This window comes from Coenobita brevimanus, chromosome 65, assembly GCF_032717465.1.
Source record: "Coenobita brevimanus isolate Jiangsu-jjx chromosome 65, ASM3271746v2, whole genome shotgun sequence".
In the NCBI taxonomy this organism is placed as follows: Eukaryota; Metazoa; Arthropoda; class Malacostraca; order Decapoda; family Coenobitidae; genus Coenobita; species Coenobita brevimanus.
Window position 1 is genome coordinate 19,160,553 of NC_137018.1, and position 18,133 is coordinate 19,178,685.

Here is an 18,133-nt window from a genome sequence, read left to right on the forward strand (position 1 = left end):
TTTAACAATCTATAGCCAGATGTCATAACCCCCTAAGGGGTGGCCGTTTGTCTGCGTGTTAGTGGCTTTATGGGGAGGGGCACTAACCCTCCGCCAACCCACCTAACATGTAGGGAACATACGAGTTGCTTATATGCATTGTAAATGGTTTCCTGTAGACCAGGAATCCATTAGGCTTGTCACTCAATGTAAAGCCACCTGAAAAGGAAAGAGGAGTAATCAAATGTGAGAGGAAAGATGGGAGAAACAGGAAGACAGAAGGGCAGACACAGAAAATAGATGAAAATGAAGGAAGAAGTAGACAGCACAACATCAAATGAATGGATGATGGTCACCACCACATAACTCATGCAAATTCTAACATTCTTAATTCAATCTCATTATTCTATAAATATCAATACAGTACATATAACTGGTTTCTCACCCTGGAAGTTCTTAGCTTTGAAATGACCATTTAACATTAAAAATAAAGCACCTTGTCACTATTTTCTGGACCTGTATATTGAGACTACAGTGTTGTGTTTAGTGTGGGACTTGATTCGTACGCAAATGGTTGCTGTTTGCCAGTCGTGGGGGGGCCTGATGTTGATGATGAGCAAACTTTTGAAACAGCTTAAAAAAAAAAAAAAAAAAAAAAAAAAAAAAAACATATATTACAATTTACTGCTGATTTTATGAACACAAAATGATGCTTATAACCATCAAAAATATTTTAGCAATTCTAAAGTTTGTAGTTTAATCCCTCACATCTACCAGGTAACTTGGGTGATATCAAAATAAGATTGAATTCTGCAAAACTAACTGAAATACAATCTGATACAATGTTTCAAAGGCTCGATTAAGTAAATTTTCATTAAAACAGTACCGGTACTGTGTTTATAGCTCTCTCTCTCTCTCTCTCTCTCTCTCTCACTCTCTCTCTCTGCACAGTATATTTACATATCTATTGCCAGATGCCTTAATCCAATAAGGGGTTGCCAGAAACAAATCTCCTCCATGTTGCACTGTCCCCCACAATTTCACTGTCCAACTCCCAGCTCATACCCCCCTATCTCATATACCACTCCACTTCTTCCTTCCATCTCATACTTGGCCTACCCCTCCCTCATCCCCCTTCCACATCACTCACATACACTATCCTCATCAGTCTCTCACTCTCCATCCTCTCCACATGGCCAAACCACCTTAATGTGTTTCTCCTAATGCTTCCTATCACATCCACATCCACACCACAATGCTCCTTTTATATATATAGATATATATATATATATACAATAATCTCTCTAATATCCGAACGCCCAATAGCCCAAACATCCTCACTAACCGGACATAATCATCCTGGGATCCAATTCCCAAAATGGTCCGAAAACCGCAAAAAAAATAGAAAAAAAAAAACGAATTCTTCTCACCCGTAATTTGAACTTGGCGCGCGCGTGGCGCGGGACAGCTTTGTTGTGGCGCGTCATTCGTCCAACATCCGATAGAGTGCCCCTGCATCCTCCCCACTTTCCGCCTGTCTCTCGCCGCGAGTGCACACTTGTTGTCATGGCTGCCCACGTGCTCGCTTTTGTGGTGTTTCCTTACCTGCTGCAGGGACTCCTGCTGCTCTCAGGCCTCTTATTATGTGTGTGATGATGGCCCTGCAGCCTAAAAAGAGGAACAGAGTGGTGTTGACTCTGGAAAAGAAACGGGAGATATTGGAGAAAGTAGGTGCGGGGTGGTCTTCTTCCCGCATCCTCCGTGAGTTCAACCTGGCCCGATCTACTTTGTTCGATATCAAGAGATCCCGAGACAAACTCATGCAGTACACTGCTGACATCTCGTCGAGAAGCAAATGCAACGTGGAGAGGAAGGTGATGTTTACTCCCAAGTTTGCTGAAATCGACTGCTCCACGTTGATTTGGTATCGACAGCAACGTGCTGCTGGTGTGATGGTACGTGGTACGGAGCTGAAGGCTGCTGCTGAGAAGTTCGCCAGGCTTCACGACGCCCTAGACTTCAAGGCATCTGAGGGTTGGCTCTTCGCGTTCAAGTTACGGCATGGCCTTACCAACTGTAAAGCTCATGAAGAAGCTTTGGACACTAACGAGGATGGAGTTGACGAGTTTCGGCATAAGGTGAAGGGCTTGATCGACAGGGAGGGCCTCACTCTCGGTCAAGTCTACAATGCTGACGAAACTGGTTTATTCTATCACTCTTTGCCAACGAACACTCTAGCCGAGGAGACGGAGAATCATGTACCTGGCCGCAAGCTCTCCAAGCAATGGATATCTGCTTTGTGTTATGCCAATGCTAATGGCATGCACCGGCTTAAGCCCATTATTGTTGGCCGTGCAAAGCAGCCTTGGTGTCTTCGTGGGGTGATGGATGTCCTTCCTGTCGTCTGGTACCATTCTTTGAAGGCATGGTTTACAGCCCAGATCTTCAGAGACTGGTTCCACCACCACTTCGTCAAGGAGGTCATCAATTACCAGACGAAGACACTAGGAATCCTGCGCGACCAGGTAAAGGCCCTCCTTCTCCTCGACAATGCACCTGCCCACCCGTGCGACAAGGACTTGGTGACTGAGAATGGCCGGATTAGGTGCATGTTTCTGCCACCTACGCTTGCTCTCATCCAACCAATGGACCAAGGAGTGATCATGCAACAAAGCACCTATACCGACGGAAGTTCCTGGACGAGGTGATGATTGTTCTCGAGGACGAGGATGAGCACAGGGAGGGACGGGACACGTGAGGCCAGTGGACTTTGGAAAACCTTTGCCGCTACAACATCAAGTCTGCAATCTACAACTGGGCCAGTGCATGGAAGGAAGTCCCTGACAAGACTCTAGAAAATGGTTGGTCTCGTCTGCTTCTCGGAACGGATGTGGAGTACGATTTTCTAGGGTTTGACGTGGATGACTTCCATGCACGGCTACGTACGCATGGCGACGATGTTGATGTGGACGATGTGCGTGAGTGGTTGGATGATGACGAAGGTGAACCTGGGTATCAGACATTGTCTGATATTGAGATCGTATCTTCAGTTGCAGGTGTCAGTACCCAGCTTGAAGATTCCGACGAGGACGGCGACGATGATGCGGACTCCTCTCAGCATGACACTACGCCAGCCATCCCCAAGCTGAGCGCACTCCGGGAACACCTAGAGTTCGTTCTCGACTACCTGGAATACCCGGACTGCGACAGGGAGATGGGGCCCTTGGGACTTGTGGAGGAAGTGCATGCTTTCAGGCAGCGCATCATCAATCGTCAGAATCGTCGGTCCTTGCGTCAATCAACCATTGACAGTTTTTTCAGGCCCGTGACCCCTGCTGTGCCCAGCCCTGGCTCCACTCCGTTGCCTCCCCAAGACAGGCCCTCATGCTCCGAGCCACAGCCCAGCATATCAGCCACGGTGGAGTCACCACTCGACGTGAGTTTGCGTCTATCTTCAGAGTCGTCTGCAGTGGGTATGCCATCACCACGACCCAGCGACGCACCCCTAGGTCACCTGCCAGTGATACTCTCGGACTCTGACAGTGATTAAACAGCAAGAACTTCTCCACCAGACCACACGGGAATTTATAGTGTTGTGCAGTGAAAAAGCCAGTGTGTTGTGTTAAGGATTTACAGTTGTGAGTGAGAAGACAAATTTGGAACAAAATTTAACGTAAATAGACTTGTTTGTTTTTGCTTTAGAAAATGGTTAGAAGAGTGGGAAAAGTTAAAGTGCAGAGTGCAACACTTCATAAGTTACAATGGAGCATAAGTTAGACAAGAGTGCGCACTGTGAAGAGAACGGACTTTTGAGTGCGATTGACTAAGTTCAGTGCAAGACTTCATGAACATTGTACTGGAAGTGCTTCAGGAAATCCTTCTTACTGTCAGAGTCCGAGAGGAGGCAGTTATTCGTCGAGATGGCCATGGACTTGCTGTAAGTAGAATGTTTCATACTGTACTTTTTTCCATACCATACTTACCTCAAACACCTCATTTCACTCTTTAATGTCCTTTATTGATGTGAATAGGGTGTTACGAGCTATGCATGTGCAGTAAGAAGGTGTTTTTCTGAGTTAGGCTAGGTTAGGGTCCATAAGTACCAGTCAAGGAGCCAGTAACCAGAATGTTTTAATACTGTATGAACCTACCTCAAAACCCTAATTTTATGCTTCTTTTGCATTTATTTCAGTCATTTATGTGCCTTATTGGTGTGATTTGGGTCTTAAATAGGTGCTATGCATGTCCAGAGGGAGTTGTATAGGTGTTTCTCTGAGTTAGGGTCCATAAGAACAAGTCCATAAGCTAGGGCCCAATATCCGGACAGGACCACTATCCGGACCTGCCTATGGCCCTATTACGTCGGATATTGGAGGGATTACTATATATATATATATATATATATATATATATATATATATATATATATATATATATATATATATATATATATATATTCATTCATTGCCAGACGCCATGTATCCCAAACGGGGTGGCCAAGGGCTTAGAGTTAATTGTTTTACAGGGAGGGGCACTAATCCTCCACCAACCACGCTGGACACGTAGGGATACCAACAGCATTTGGTGTTCCCAGGCGGTCACCCATCCAGGTACTAACCAGACCCATATATATATATATATATATATATATATATATATATATATATATTACATTATATATATATATATATTTTTTTATGTGTCCGACTCTGGGCATAATATATATATATATATATATATATATATATCGCATCTCATTTCATCGGCCGTTTGAGTGTCCACTGTAGGATTGGCCTATCCTGACCAAAGTGGGGATGATACAGCCAATGTACCTCTACCAAGTGGCTTAGGCTGTGTAGTACAGACTGCATGTAGGGTGAGAAGTGCTTGTAAGTGTAATTGTTGTGTTGGAGTGGCTTTGGATGTGTGTGTAGTCTGTGAACCTAGTGTAATCAGCCCGCACAAGCCAACTGGGTGCAAACATACTTTACAGTATGCAACACTGGTTCAACCACAGCACCCCTGGTGTCTGCCAATGCAGTACGTGGCATGAAGAACGCTCCCAAAGTTTATTACCCTGGCAGGGTGCGAACCCTCGTTCATCAGTGTACAAAAACGCACGCTTTACCACTGTACCACAGAGGCTCCTTACATATATATATATATATATATATATATATATATATATATATATATATATTTGTGGTTGGTGGGGGTGCTCACCATCCACTCACTTGATGTAGTGCTGCTCTCAGGTGTCTCCCATTTCCTCTCCTCCATCCTTCTTTCCATCCATCCTCTTCTGTCTTTCTTTCCTTCATATTTTCCTCTTTCTTCTGCATGCAGGTGACTTTACACTCCCTCTTGTGTCTTTCTTTCCTCTTCCTTCTGCCTGTGGGTTACTCTACACTGAGAGACAAGCGAAACGGTTTCCTGTACACCAGGAAACCATTTACTACGCTGGGAGGTAACCATATCCCAACTCACATCCCCCTCTCTCATATACCTTTCCACTCCATCCCTCCATCTTATCCTCGGCCTCTCCCTCCCTCTCCCCCTTTTCACCTTACTCACATACACTCTCCTCATCAGTCTCTCACCCTCCATCCTCTCCACATGGCCAAATCATCTGAGTGTGTTCCTCCTTACGCTTCCTATCACATCCACATCCACATCACAACGCTCCTTTATATCCTCATTTGTCAGCCTGTCTTTCCATGTGACTCCACAGGCTCCTTTTAAATAACTCATTTCCACTGCTCTCACTCTTGACTTGTGTCCTTCCAAAAAGGTCCAAGCTTCACTTCCATACATTAGAGTTGGTAACAATACGGCCATGTAGTAACTTTTTCACTTCCATGCTCACTTCCCTGTTTCTTATCACTGCTTTCAAGGAACCAGCAACCTTCTTTCCTTGTTGTACCCTATCAAGCACTTCACCATCCAAACTTCCATCCTTACTCATCACATTCCCCAAGTACTTAACGTACTCACATTTTCCATTTCCTCACCATCCAACCTCACCGTACATTCACTGACTTCACCTCTCTCAAAGGCCATCACTTTACTCTTCCCTACATTCACCTTTAGATTCCGTTTCTTACACTCTCCTAAACTTATCCACCAAGTCTTGCAGCTCCCCTTCATCTTCACTTAACAACACAGTATCATCTGCAAACAACACTACAGGGAGTTTTCAAACATTACCCTCTCTCACTAGGGCCACTCCAAATCCACTGCCCTACCTTGTACCTCTTTTATTACCCAATCCATGTACAGATTGAACAACCATGGAGACATGACACATCCCTGTTTCAACCCAACCTTCAAGGAGAAAAATTCACTCAGTTCATCATCCACACACACTGCGGCCTTAGCACCATCATACCTACTCTTCACAGCGTTCAACAACTTCTCATCTACTCCATATATTCTTAATACTTTCCACAATCCTTGTCTATCCACCCTGCCATATGCTTTCTCCAAATCCATGAAGGGCACATACAACTTCTTTCCCTTCTCTAGAAACTTTTCCACTAAAGATCTAAGAATGAATATCTGATTTACACAACCTCTTCCCTTTCTAAAGCCTCCTTGTTCACCTCCAACTAAATCCTTTGTTATTTCCCTAACTCTGTCAATAAGTATCTTACCTTATACACCTACCTTATACATTTCCTATTACACTAAGAAGACAAATGCCCCTGTGATTACCATACACTTCTTTTTCCCCTTTTCCTTTGTACAAGGGAATAATTATACCTGACTTCCAATCCTCCCGGACTCTACCTTCCTCCCAGGCCAATCTGCACATCTTCCACATCCATTCTACTATTATCTCTCCCCCATGCTTCAGCATTTCACCACACACTCCATCAATTCCTGGGGCTTACCCCAATTTGACTTTCTTCATTGCTTCCACAACTTTTATCCTACTGATTTCTTCCTGTCTTCTCACCTCCCTCCTTTCCCAGCCTCACTTATACTCACATTACTTCCATTCTCTAAGTTCAACAATTCCTTAAAGTGTTCTCTCAATCTGCTCACTTTTTCTCCCTTCTCCACTTGTAATCTACCATTTTTATCTTTCACTCCCCTATTAACTTCACTGCCACCCTGTGTTACTCTCTTCACCTCTTTTCAGAACATTTTCTTACAGTCCCTCCACTTTACACTCAAATTCCTTCCAAATTCCTCATCCACTCCCTTCTTACGCTCTCACTAATATTTTCACCTCTCTTTTCCTTTCTACATATAGCTCTCTCTTCTGCCTCTCAACTTCTCCCACGCCCCTGTTTCTCATTCATTCATTGTATGCTTTCTTCTTTTGTGCCACAGCCTGTCTCACCTCTTCATTCCACCATGCTGTTCCTTGGACCCTCTTCTGTCTTCTCTTCACCCCACATACCACATTACATGCTACACATTTTTCTTCTGTGAATATCTTGCACACAGCTTCCATGTCCCCCATCTGCTCCAGTTCATATTTACCCAATCATTCCTCCACTTCTCTCTTATACTCTGCCTTTCTCTTATCCTCTTGTAACCTTTCTACTCTCCTTGCAACTACTCCTTCCTCCCATCCTTCCCTTCTTCTTTTTCTCCATCTTACTTGGATATATATGTAGTACAATAAAACCTCAATATGATGGACTTCAATAGACCGGAATTCGCTTTTATCGGACTTGAGGAGCTACTGGACTAAAGTCCTATATATCGGAAAAAGTCCATGGGAAATGTTGTATGCTGATGATTTGGTGTTGATTGAAGAGAATGAAAGGGAGGGGGAGGAAAGATTTAGGCAGTGGAGAGATGGTATGGGGCATAAGGGCTTGAGGGTAAATGCAGATAAAACAAAAGTGAAGATATCTAGGGTTGGTGGCGGTACTGTCAAAGACGAGGCCATGTGCAGTTTGCCACAAGGGCGTGGGAAGTAATTCTATCTTGTGCAGTGTTTGTGATAAATGGGTGCACAACAGATGTAGTGGTATCAGAGGTAGACTGTGAGATAATGCTGATTTTATGTGTGCGGCGTGTCAAGGAGAGGGTGGAGATTGTCAGGCGTGAAAGGACTGAACTTGCTGGTGAGTCTCTTGAGTGTGTGGAAGAGTTTTGTTATTTGGGAGACATGTTGTGTGTTGGAGGTGGGGTTGGGGCTAGCTCTGTGGCTAGGGTGAGAAGTGGTTGGAAGAAGTTCAGGGAGCTGCTGCCTCTCCTGACACTGAGAGGACTCTGCCTACATGCTAAGGGGTCTTTGTATGCAGCATTTGTTAGGAGTGTAATGCTGTATGGTAGTGAAACCTGGGCAATAAAAGAGGAGGAATATTCACAGGCTCAGACGTACAGAAATGACAATGATTAGGTGGATGTGCAGTGCGTCCCTGCGTTGAAGGCCTGGGGGAGCTAGGTTTACGATGGAAGAGTTGAGAGGTAGGATGGGACTGCAGTGTATTGGTGTTGCGATGAGGAGAGGTAGATTGAGCTGGTTTGGGGGGTTTTTCAAGAATACAGTAATCCCGCATTTTTTGCGGATTTTTTGTCTACGGTTTTGCCCTCTCGCGGATTTTCTTAGCATTAATAAGTTCAACAAAAATATCCTTGAATATACAGAAAAAAAAAAAATGAAATTCCCGCAGCTTCCAATTGTAGCGCGGTAAACTCACGCCACCCTCTGTCCCTTTCCCGTGGCCCCTCTGCCAGTGTTACCATATCTAGCATAATTTTATTCTTTTAGCATAATTTTGATCAAATTTTCGAGTCTGGAATATTTTTTAGCATATTAGAAGTTTTAGAATCATTCTAGCATAATTTAGAATGGAATGGAATATTTTTAGAATAATTTTATAAAAGCTACAAATCAGAGAGAGAGAGAGAGAGAGAGAGAGAGAGAGAGAGACGAATAAGGTAAGATGTTTGAATAGTTGGTTACTTTCAGTTTGGGCTTGGTTGGGTTGGATTAGGTTAGGTTAGGTTAGGTTGGGTTAGGTTTTAGGTTAGGTTCGGTTTGGTTCGGTTAGGTTAGGATAAGTTTGAGCTTTGTACTTTACCCATGAAACCTAGGTTTTTCCGATGGGTTTTGGTATGATTCATTAGATTTTCAGCTTCATTTCAGTCGGAAATGACCATTTTCTGTGTTTTCCCCCCTCCCTATAACCCCCGATTCCCCAAAGATCCCTCATTATTTCAGGGGGATGGGGGGGGGGCATATCTCAAAATCTGGTTATTTCCGACGGAAATGATGCTCAAAATCGAACGAATCACATCAAAATCCATCAGAAAAACGTAAGTTTCGTGGGAAAAAGCAGTATGGGTAGATACCGATATTTATCCTCTTACTGTATGTAGGTTCATTTTAATATTTTCATAGTAAACAATACATAATTAATATGTTGCACGAATGTATAGAAAATTATCATTTAGCTTCAAGTTAGCATAATTCATTTTTTACTTGGAACAAATATGCTCAATCTAGCATAATTTTTTCATTGCCCTAGCATAATTTCGTTGTTTGGATATGGCAACACTGCTCTCTGTCCCGCATTCTTCAGTCCACGCCTGACTGCCTTAAGTGGCTGGCGTGCTTGTAACCACACTATGATATGAGCCTCTTGCCTCCCACTTGCTTTCCACATGGCCCCAGGACGTAAGCCAGCCTCACCAAAGGCTAATAATACAATTAGTAAGAACTCCAAAGTGACAAAACGATCAAGTTATGACCTTAGCACAGAAAATTGTGTTACTGGACAAGCTAAGAAACGACCGTGCGAGTGTTTGCTATCACCAGTTAATGCATCTTTTTATTTTGTACTTTTTGTTAATAAATGTGTAGATAATTGTGTATTACAGTACGGTGTTTACGTTTTTCCTTCATAATGGAGTATGTGCTTTCAATCTTGTAAGAAGGTATTTCGGGCTGAGTATGGAGGTTTCGGGACAATTCGCAGTCACAACAAACGCAAAACAATTCGCCTTCATTAATGAAGATAGCTATGGGTGACGCTAGAATATAATTCAAAGGCGACTACAGCGAGGAAGAAACAAATAAATTATTGACTAAAGGTGCAACTAATAAATAATATCCAGAACCTACGCTACTGAACATAGACTGCTGGATCCCCCTGAAATATAGTTATTAAAGTATTGATTAATTAATAAGTATATTGATGAAAGTACTGATTAGTATATTTATAGAATGGCGGGGAATCGTCCAGGGTGCGAATTGTTCTGAAGGGGAATCGTCCATGTTTTGACGGGGAATTGTCTGACGGCGAATTGTCTCGCAATCAGTATGGACATGGACTGTGTGATGGGCAGCATGGTGGACACAAGTGCAAGTTTTCAATTGTTAATAGAGTATTCGCGGAATTGACTTTTCGCGGGGGTTACAAGAACGTAACTACCGCGAAATATGCGGGATTACTGTACTCCCCCAGTATCCCTGCTTGTCGTACGAGGCGACTAAAAGGGTTGGCGGAGGGTTAGTGCCCCTCCCCGGAAAACAACTAACTAAAAAAACAAACAAGAAGCCTCGGACAAGGACTGACCAAACGATGATGACCCAGGACCGGACAAAGGACTTGGTAATGAGTACATGGAATGTAAGAGGAGCGAATGATGAGGTGAAAGAGAGAGAGATTGTCCAGGTGCTTGAGGGTGCGAAAGTGGATGTATGTGGAATAACTGAAACAAAATGGAGAGGAGAAAGTGTGAGAGAATGGGAGTATGGATGGGGTATATGTACAGGAGTAGGTGAGAATGAGAGGGCAAAGGAAGGAGTATGTATAGTTGTGAGTAAAAGATGGAAGAGGAGCATAAGACAGTATGGATCAGTTGGGTCAAGGATTGTGTGGGTAAAGTTGAAAGTTGGAATACAAATGTGGGCGATTGTGTGTGTGTATGCACCAACGCAAGATCGTGCTAGAAGAGTGAGAGAAGAGTTCTGGACAAATGTAGAAGTGTGCATGGAAAAGTTTGGAAGGAATGAGAGAGTGTTTTTGATTGGTGATATGAATGGTAAAGTTGGGAATGTGAAGGAGGATGGAATAGTTGGTGAGTGGGGTGTGCCTGCTGAGATAGATGAGAATGGGAGTGCGTTAGTGGACATTTGTGCTGGGAGGGGGTTGGTGATAGCCAATACCCTCTTCAGGCATAAAATGATCCACAGGTATACATGGCGAGTGATGAGAAGGGTGGGTGGTGAACTGAATGAAAGGAAGGCAATGATTGATTATGTGTGTGTGGATGAAAGGATGCGAAGATGTGTAAAGGATGCAAGAGTGTATAGAGGTTGGGGGAGTGGACTTTCTGACCACTACTTGGTGGTGGCCAGAATTAGAATGCAAGTAAGATGGAGGAATAGAAGAAGGGAAAGACGAGAGGAAGGAGTAGTTGCAAGGAGAGTGGAAAGGTTACAAGAGGATGAGAAAAAGGCAGAGTATAAGAGAGAAGTGGAGGAACGATTGGGCAAATATGAACTGGAGCAGATGGGAGACGTGGAAGGTGTGTGTAAAATATTTACAGAAGAAATATGTGCAGCATGTGATGTGGTGTGTGGAAGGAAGAGAAGACGGAGGGAGGTGCAAGGAACAGCGTGGTGGACTGAAGAGGTGAAACAGGCTGTGGCACAAAAGAAGAAAGCATACAATGAATGGATGAGAAATAGGGGCGTGGAAGAAGTTGAGAGGCGGAAGAGAGAGTTATATGTGGAAAGAAAGAGAGAGGTGAAAAGATTAGTAAGAGAGAGTAAGAAGAAAGTGGATGAGGAATTTGGAAGGAATTTGAGTGTAAAGTGGAGGGACTGTAAGAAGATGTTCTGGAGAGAAGTGAAAAGAGTTAGACAGGGTGGAAGTGAAGTTAGCAGGGGAGTGAAAGATAAAAATGGTAGATTACTAGTGAAGAAGGGAGAAAAAGTGAGCAGATGGAGAGAATACTTTAAGGAATTGTTGAACATAAAGGATGGAAGTAATGCGAGTATAAGTGGCTGGGGAATGGCTGGGAGAAGGAGGGAGGTGAGAAGACAGGAAGAAATCAGTAGGATAGAAGTTGTGGAAGCAATGAAGAAAGTTAAATCGGGGAAAGCCCCAGGAATTGACGGAGTGTGTGGTGAAATGCTGAAGCATGGGGGAGAGACAGTAGTAGAATGGATGTGGAAGATGTGCAGATTGGCCTGGGAGGAAGGTGTCCCGGAGGATTGGAAATCAGGTATAATTATTCCTTTGTACAAAGGAAAATGGGAAAAAGAAGTGTGTGGTAATCATAGGGGCATTTGTCTTCTTAGTATAATAGGAAAAGTGTATGGTAGGATACTTATAGACAGAGTTAGAGAAAGAACAGAGAAATTAGTTGGAGAGCAGGGAGGCTTTAGGAAGGGAAGAGGTTGTGTAGATCAGATATTCATTCTTAGATCTTTAGTGGAAAAGTTTCTAGAGAAGGGAAAGAAGTTCTATGCGGCTTTCATGGATTTGGAGAAAGCATATGACAGGGTGGATAGACAAGGATTGTGGAAAGTATTAAGAATATATGGAGTAGATGGGAAGTTGTTGAATGCTGTGAAGAGTATGTACGATGGTGCGAAGGCTGCAGTGCGTGTGGATGGTGAACTAAGTGAATTTTTCTCTTTGAAAGTTGGTTTGAAACAGGGATGTGTCATGTCTCCATGGTTGTTCAATCTGTACATGGATGGGGTAATAAAAGAGGTACAAGGTAGGGTAGTGGATGTTGGAGTGGCCCTGGTGAGAGAGGATAGTGTTTGGAAACTCCCTGTACTGTTGTTTGCAGATGATACTGTGTTGTTGAGTGAAGACGAAGGGGAGCTGCAAGGCTTGGTGGATGAGTTTGAGAGAGTGTGTAAGAAACGGAATCTAAAGGTGAATGTAGGGAAGAGTAAAGTGATGGTCTTTGAGAGAGGTGAAGTTAGTGAATGTACAGCGAGGTTGGATGGTGAGGAATTGGAAAATGTGAGTACGTTTAAGTACTTGGGTAGTGTGATGAGTAAGGATGGAGGTTTGGAGGGTGAAGTGCTTGACAGGGTACAGCAGGGAAGAAAGGCTGCTGGTTCTTTGAAAGCAGTGATAAGAAACAGGGAAGTGAGCATGGAAGTGAAAAAGTTACTACATGACAGTATTGTGATACCAACTCTAACGTATGGAAGTGAAGCTTGGACATTGTTGGAAGGACACAAGTCAAGAGTGAGAGCAGTGGAAATGAGTTATTTAAGAGGAGCCTGTGGAGTCACGTGGAGAGACAGGCTGACGAATGAGGATATAAAGGAGCGTTGTGGTGTGGATGTGGATGTAATAAGAAGCGTTATGAGGAACACACTGAGGTGGTTTGGCCATGTGGAGAGGATGGAGGGTGAAAGACTGACGAAGAGAGTGTATGTGAGTGAGGTGGAGGGGGGAAGAGGGAGGGGGAGGCCGAGGATGAGATGGAGGGATGGGGTGGAGAGGTATATGAGAGAGGGGGGTGTGAGTTGGGAGCAGGGCAGTGAAATGGCGGGGGACAGGGCGACTTGGAGGCGATTTGTTTGTGGCCACCCCAAACGGGATTGAGGCGTCTGGCAATAGATAGATAGATAGGTTGTGAGGCGTAGACCGACAAAGATGTGGGACGAGGTCATTGTGTGACCTCAGGGTTAAGGGACTGAACAGGGAGGCTGCAACAGATCGTGCAGCATGGACAGCCGCCATTAAGTGACCAAGGCCGACACATGCAAGCATGTTGGAGCCTTCAAAAACAAAAATGAATATCCATCTATCATCCAATCCTATGTTGCACCATGAGGAGCATAGAAGTCCAGGACTAGGAAAGTTGGTCCTGACATTTAAGATGAGAGTGAATATATATAGTATAAATTTATTTATATATATATATATATATATATATATATATATATATATATATATATTGTATATATTATGCAAGGAAGAAGAAGCCAAAAGCCAGGGGCCTGCACACTGCTTCCTTCAAGAAAAAAACAAAAACAAGACAACAGAGAGCCAAATTTAAGATCCATTCATTTTGAGAAGCCTCGACACACTGCATCTGAAAGATTGGAGATCACACTCAGTAGGAAAAACAGACTGAGAGAAACAGTTCCAGAGTTGACCTGTTGCATACACAAAGGACTGAGAGTTGCAGTTAACTCTTGCATTAGAGAGCTGGATAGAAAAGGGATGAGAGTTTGTTGCTAGATGGGTGCCATGTGACAGCCATAGTGGTCGTTGGATGCAAGCTGATAGTTCTGAGAAGCAGTGACCACTGAAGTAGTTATATAAAAGAGATAAAGATGCAACAGTGTGATGAAGAGACAGAGGTTGAAGGGAGCCAGTAGGAGGAGGAGAGTTAATGAAACAAAAATCCTTTGACTCCACTCTGTTGAGAAGAGCTGTGTGGGGAGCCTTCAAACACTGAGAGTTGTAATCTATTCTATCTATCTATCTACTGCCAGACGCCATAATCCCGTAAGGGGTGGCCATTTGACTTTGAGTTAGTTGTTTTACGGGGAGGGGCACTAACCCTCCACCAACCCACTTGTTGACACGTAGGGAGCACGTATGGTTTGGTTATATGGTTACCACCCAGCGTTGTAAATGGTTTCTTGGCTCACAGGAAACCATTCTACACGGGCAAATAAAACCCGCATATATATACTGTATATACGGTATATATAGATAGATAGATAGATAGATATAGATATAGATATATATTGGTGTCTCCTTATGGATTAGCAGTGAAACTGCAGGAGAGCTCCCATGCATAGAAATTACAACTGCTATTTTTTCTAAATACTGTAATCTATAACACAGTTATAATTTACTTAGCTTTAAAAAGTTGTGGACAACCATAATACTCAAGAGATATAAACTATACAACCTCTAGTTTTACACAAACCATGGCAGTCAGCCACCTGCCAGGTTGGAATTTTTGGTTGATTCAGCTCCAACGTCAGTCTGCCACTAATCGTTTGTTTCCAGTCTAATATTACCTAAACTAACAAATTAACTGAACATCGTTTAACCAATGCAACTTAACTTACCCTAACCTACCCAAATGATATGAGGATGAATGAGTTTTGGGTTTGAATTGACCCCTTGCCCTCAGTTGGACGCCACCTCCGACATCTATCTACTGCCAGATGCCATAATCCTGTATGGGGTGGCCACTTGACTCTGAGTTATTTGTTTTACGGGGAGGGGAACTAACCCTCTGCAACCCACATGTTGACACGTAGGGAGCATGTATGGTTTGGTTGTATGGTTACCACCCATCATTTTAAATGGTTTCTTGGCTTGCAGGAAACCATCTGGCTTGTCACTCAATGTAAAGCCACCTGTAAAGGAAAGAAAAGCAATAAGAAGTGACAGGAAAGATGGGAGAAATAAGAAGAGAGGAGGGCAGGCACAGAAAAAGAATGATAAAGGCTAAGGAAGAAGTAGGCAGCACTACATCAAGTGAGTGGATGATGGTCGCCACCACCTACACACCCCTAACTTCATGCTTGAGTAACATGTTATTTTCGCAGACTGAATTAAAACTACATTCTGTAGTCACATAAATTATATTTCTCCAGAATCTGGGTGTCATTAATGAATATACAACTGTGATTAATTCTTGACCAAAAGGGCACGGCCTTTCCGTATTTTCTATTGAATAAGTCTTTCGCAAGTTATTTGTTATTACTGTATTCCTGGATTACCACAGCGACTGGGGATTTTTTAAAATCACCTCTGAAAGCTATAAGTGAGGATTCAGAATGCGTAAATATTCCACCGACTTCTGCCAGTAGCCGGCCATAATTGATGTTCCTAACTCGTATTTTTAAATTTGAAGGCTGGCTGTCAAACTCAAGTGAGGTTTGGTTGGATTAGGCTTGGTTTGGTTACCATAAATAATTAAGTTCCCCACTGCTCTGGCAAGGGATACACTGACACATTCAGTCTGAGTGATGGTTGGTACTGTAAACAGAACAGCCAGTTGGAGAAGTTGTCAGTAAACACTGCCACTGGCAACCTGGCCACTTACTTAACTACCCATTAATAGCTAAATTTTGTCTTTTTCCAATCATTTCTTGCAGTCACAATTCAACAGTTAACTAGCTGTGTTGCATATGTACCAAAATTACAACCTTCAGATCGTTAAGTTGTTATAACATAGGCGGAATTGCCATGCCCGTTTGGTAATAAATTACCCAAATGTGAAACATAATCCCTGTCATAAACTTTTCATCATTTGTTAGTGAGAGCTCTCCCACAGTTTGACCGGATTACCCAGTTACCTAATTAAGGATTTGGCTGACTCAACTAAAGACAGATCGCTGTGACCCTTGTCATCTAAAGTTACGCAACGCTTAAGTAACAGTGCTGCATGGCTACATGGCCGTGGCCAAAAAACTACAAAACTATGTTGATATCCTGGCGTATTCATAATCATATACTAAACCTAGATCATTTGTGCCTCAGTTGCTTCTTATTGGTTTTGGTGGGTAAGAAAGAGTGTCAGCTGTCATCCTGCGATTTTCAATGTTATTTTACCACCCTTTCCTACCACAACTGTACTGGTGTATCTACTGATATAATCACATACTAACTCGATACCCTTAGTGCCTTAATTGCTTCTTACTGATGTTGGTGGATATCAAAGAATGTCAGCAATTAGCCAGCGATTCCAGCGAAATCCTATTATTCCACCCTTTCCTACTACTACCACGACATTCACGTCTACTCGTACCACAACAGTGTTCAAGCGTTGCCAAGGCTGTCTCTGGGTGTGTCCTGTCAATATGTTCCTATTCAGTGTTGCCAACTCAGGCAATAAAAGTTGCTAAATTATTAAACATACAGACCACGATTAAGTGAACAATGAAAACACTATAATTTACCCACATAGGCAGAATCCATAATTATCTGAATAACGATATGAGAAAAATGCGGTGTAACGGAAATTCTGCGAAAATACTTCAAAGAACATCTTCAGCACTTATCATTGGTGATAAAATCACTCGTCCACAGTCTGGTTCATTTTCCTCCCTGGCCAGGCTACAGGTTGAAGGATATTGTGAGCTATTGCCTTTTTTATTTTTTTTTTCTTGACAGCTTCCACTGTGCTGTTGATCTTAATGACCTCAGGCAACTCGCGATCTTATGGCAGCACTTGCCTTCTTTGTCAATCCATTATGGCTAAGAGTGTTTTCATACTTCACACTCATCCTGTTCCTGAGGTTTGACTTTACAGTGTTAATTTGTCTGGATGCACGCTCAACATCAGCATGTGGTAATGAGGATATGGAGCTATATGGATTCTCTTTGGAAAGATCCTGTATGGATTTTCCCCAGTGGCATATTTTGTAATATGCATCTTCCCAAAGCTGTCGGATACCTGTTTCCACACTGTGTAACACAGTTTTCTCCACTTCGCACGAAAAGTCTATGCGGGTGAGAGTAATCACCAACAAACATCTTTGGTTACATTCATTTGCGCTTAACGATGGCATTGACCGCTATAGGAACTGGGCTGGATGGCAGCAATACATTTATTTTTAGCTGATGTTTTTTAGATTATTTGTTCTTATGTTGATTTGGTCAAAAAGTCACCAAAAATGTCGTTAAACAATAAAGTGCTAAAAATGTCAAATCGCTAGACGGTAGAAAAAGTTGCTAAGCGACTTAAAAGTCGCCAAATCTAGCGACGAAGTTGCCAAGTTGGCACTCCTGGGAATTCCTGGATTCCCAGTAAGTCACCATGCTGGTTCTGACGTCATCTTTCCACACGTTCTCGTTAGTGGACAGCATGATAGAAAACGTGCTTCTGGTACAACTAAAATTATTTATATTAAATATAAGTATTACAAGAGTAGGTATGAAAAATTAATTAAGGACTTTCAGAACGCTGAGTCATTCCGAACCCAGTCTTTTGCTGGTTACCATGCTTGTAATAGCCGTGGATTATTTTTATTCCGGTGTCGAACTGTGAGATATACCTTAGCAGTGGCATATGCCATAATGCCTCAGTCCTGGCCGGGCAGCCGCTGGTTGCGGATGTGCTGGAATGACCTCCAGCAGCCGACGCCGTAAATGCCAACAGCATCGCGGGTCAGGCCGGCGCCAGTGATAGCCTCTTGACCTTGGGGAGTAAAGGGGAAGGGCAGGAACCCCCT

At 43.1% G+C, this 18,133-nt stretch overlaps 1 protein-coding gene across 4 annotated transcripts in view; it reads right to left on the reverse strand.

The window, feature by feature from the left end:
* Positions 1 to 16,723, reverse strand: part of LOC145404821 (uncharacterized) — a 152,656-nt gene extending 135,933 nt beyond the window's left edge. Inside the window, exons 1-2 of one of the 4 annotated variants that reach the window (XM_080276311.1) lie at positions 16,600 to 16,660; positions 103 to 198 (exon numbers count right to left, since the gene is read on the reverse strand). The gene's annotated coding sequence lies outside the window, so the exon portion shown is untranslated. The other 3 variants (XM_080276312.1, XM_080276310.1, XM_080276313.1) reach the window with 3 other exon arrangements.
* Positions 16,724 to 18,133: the final 1,410 nt, after the last annotated feature.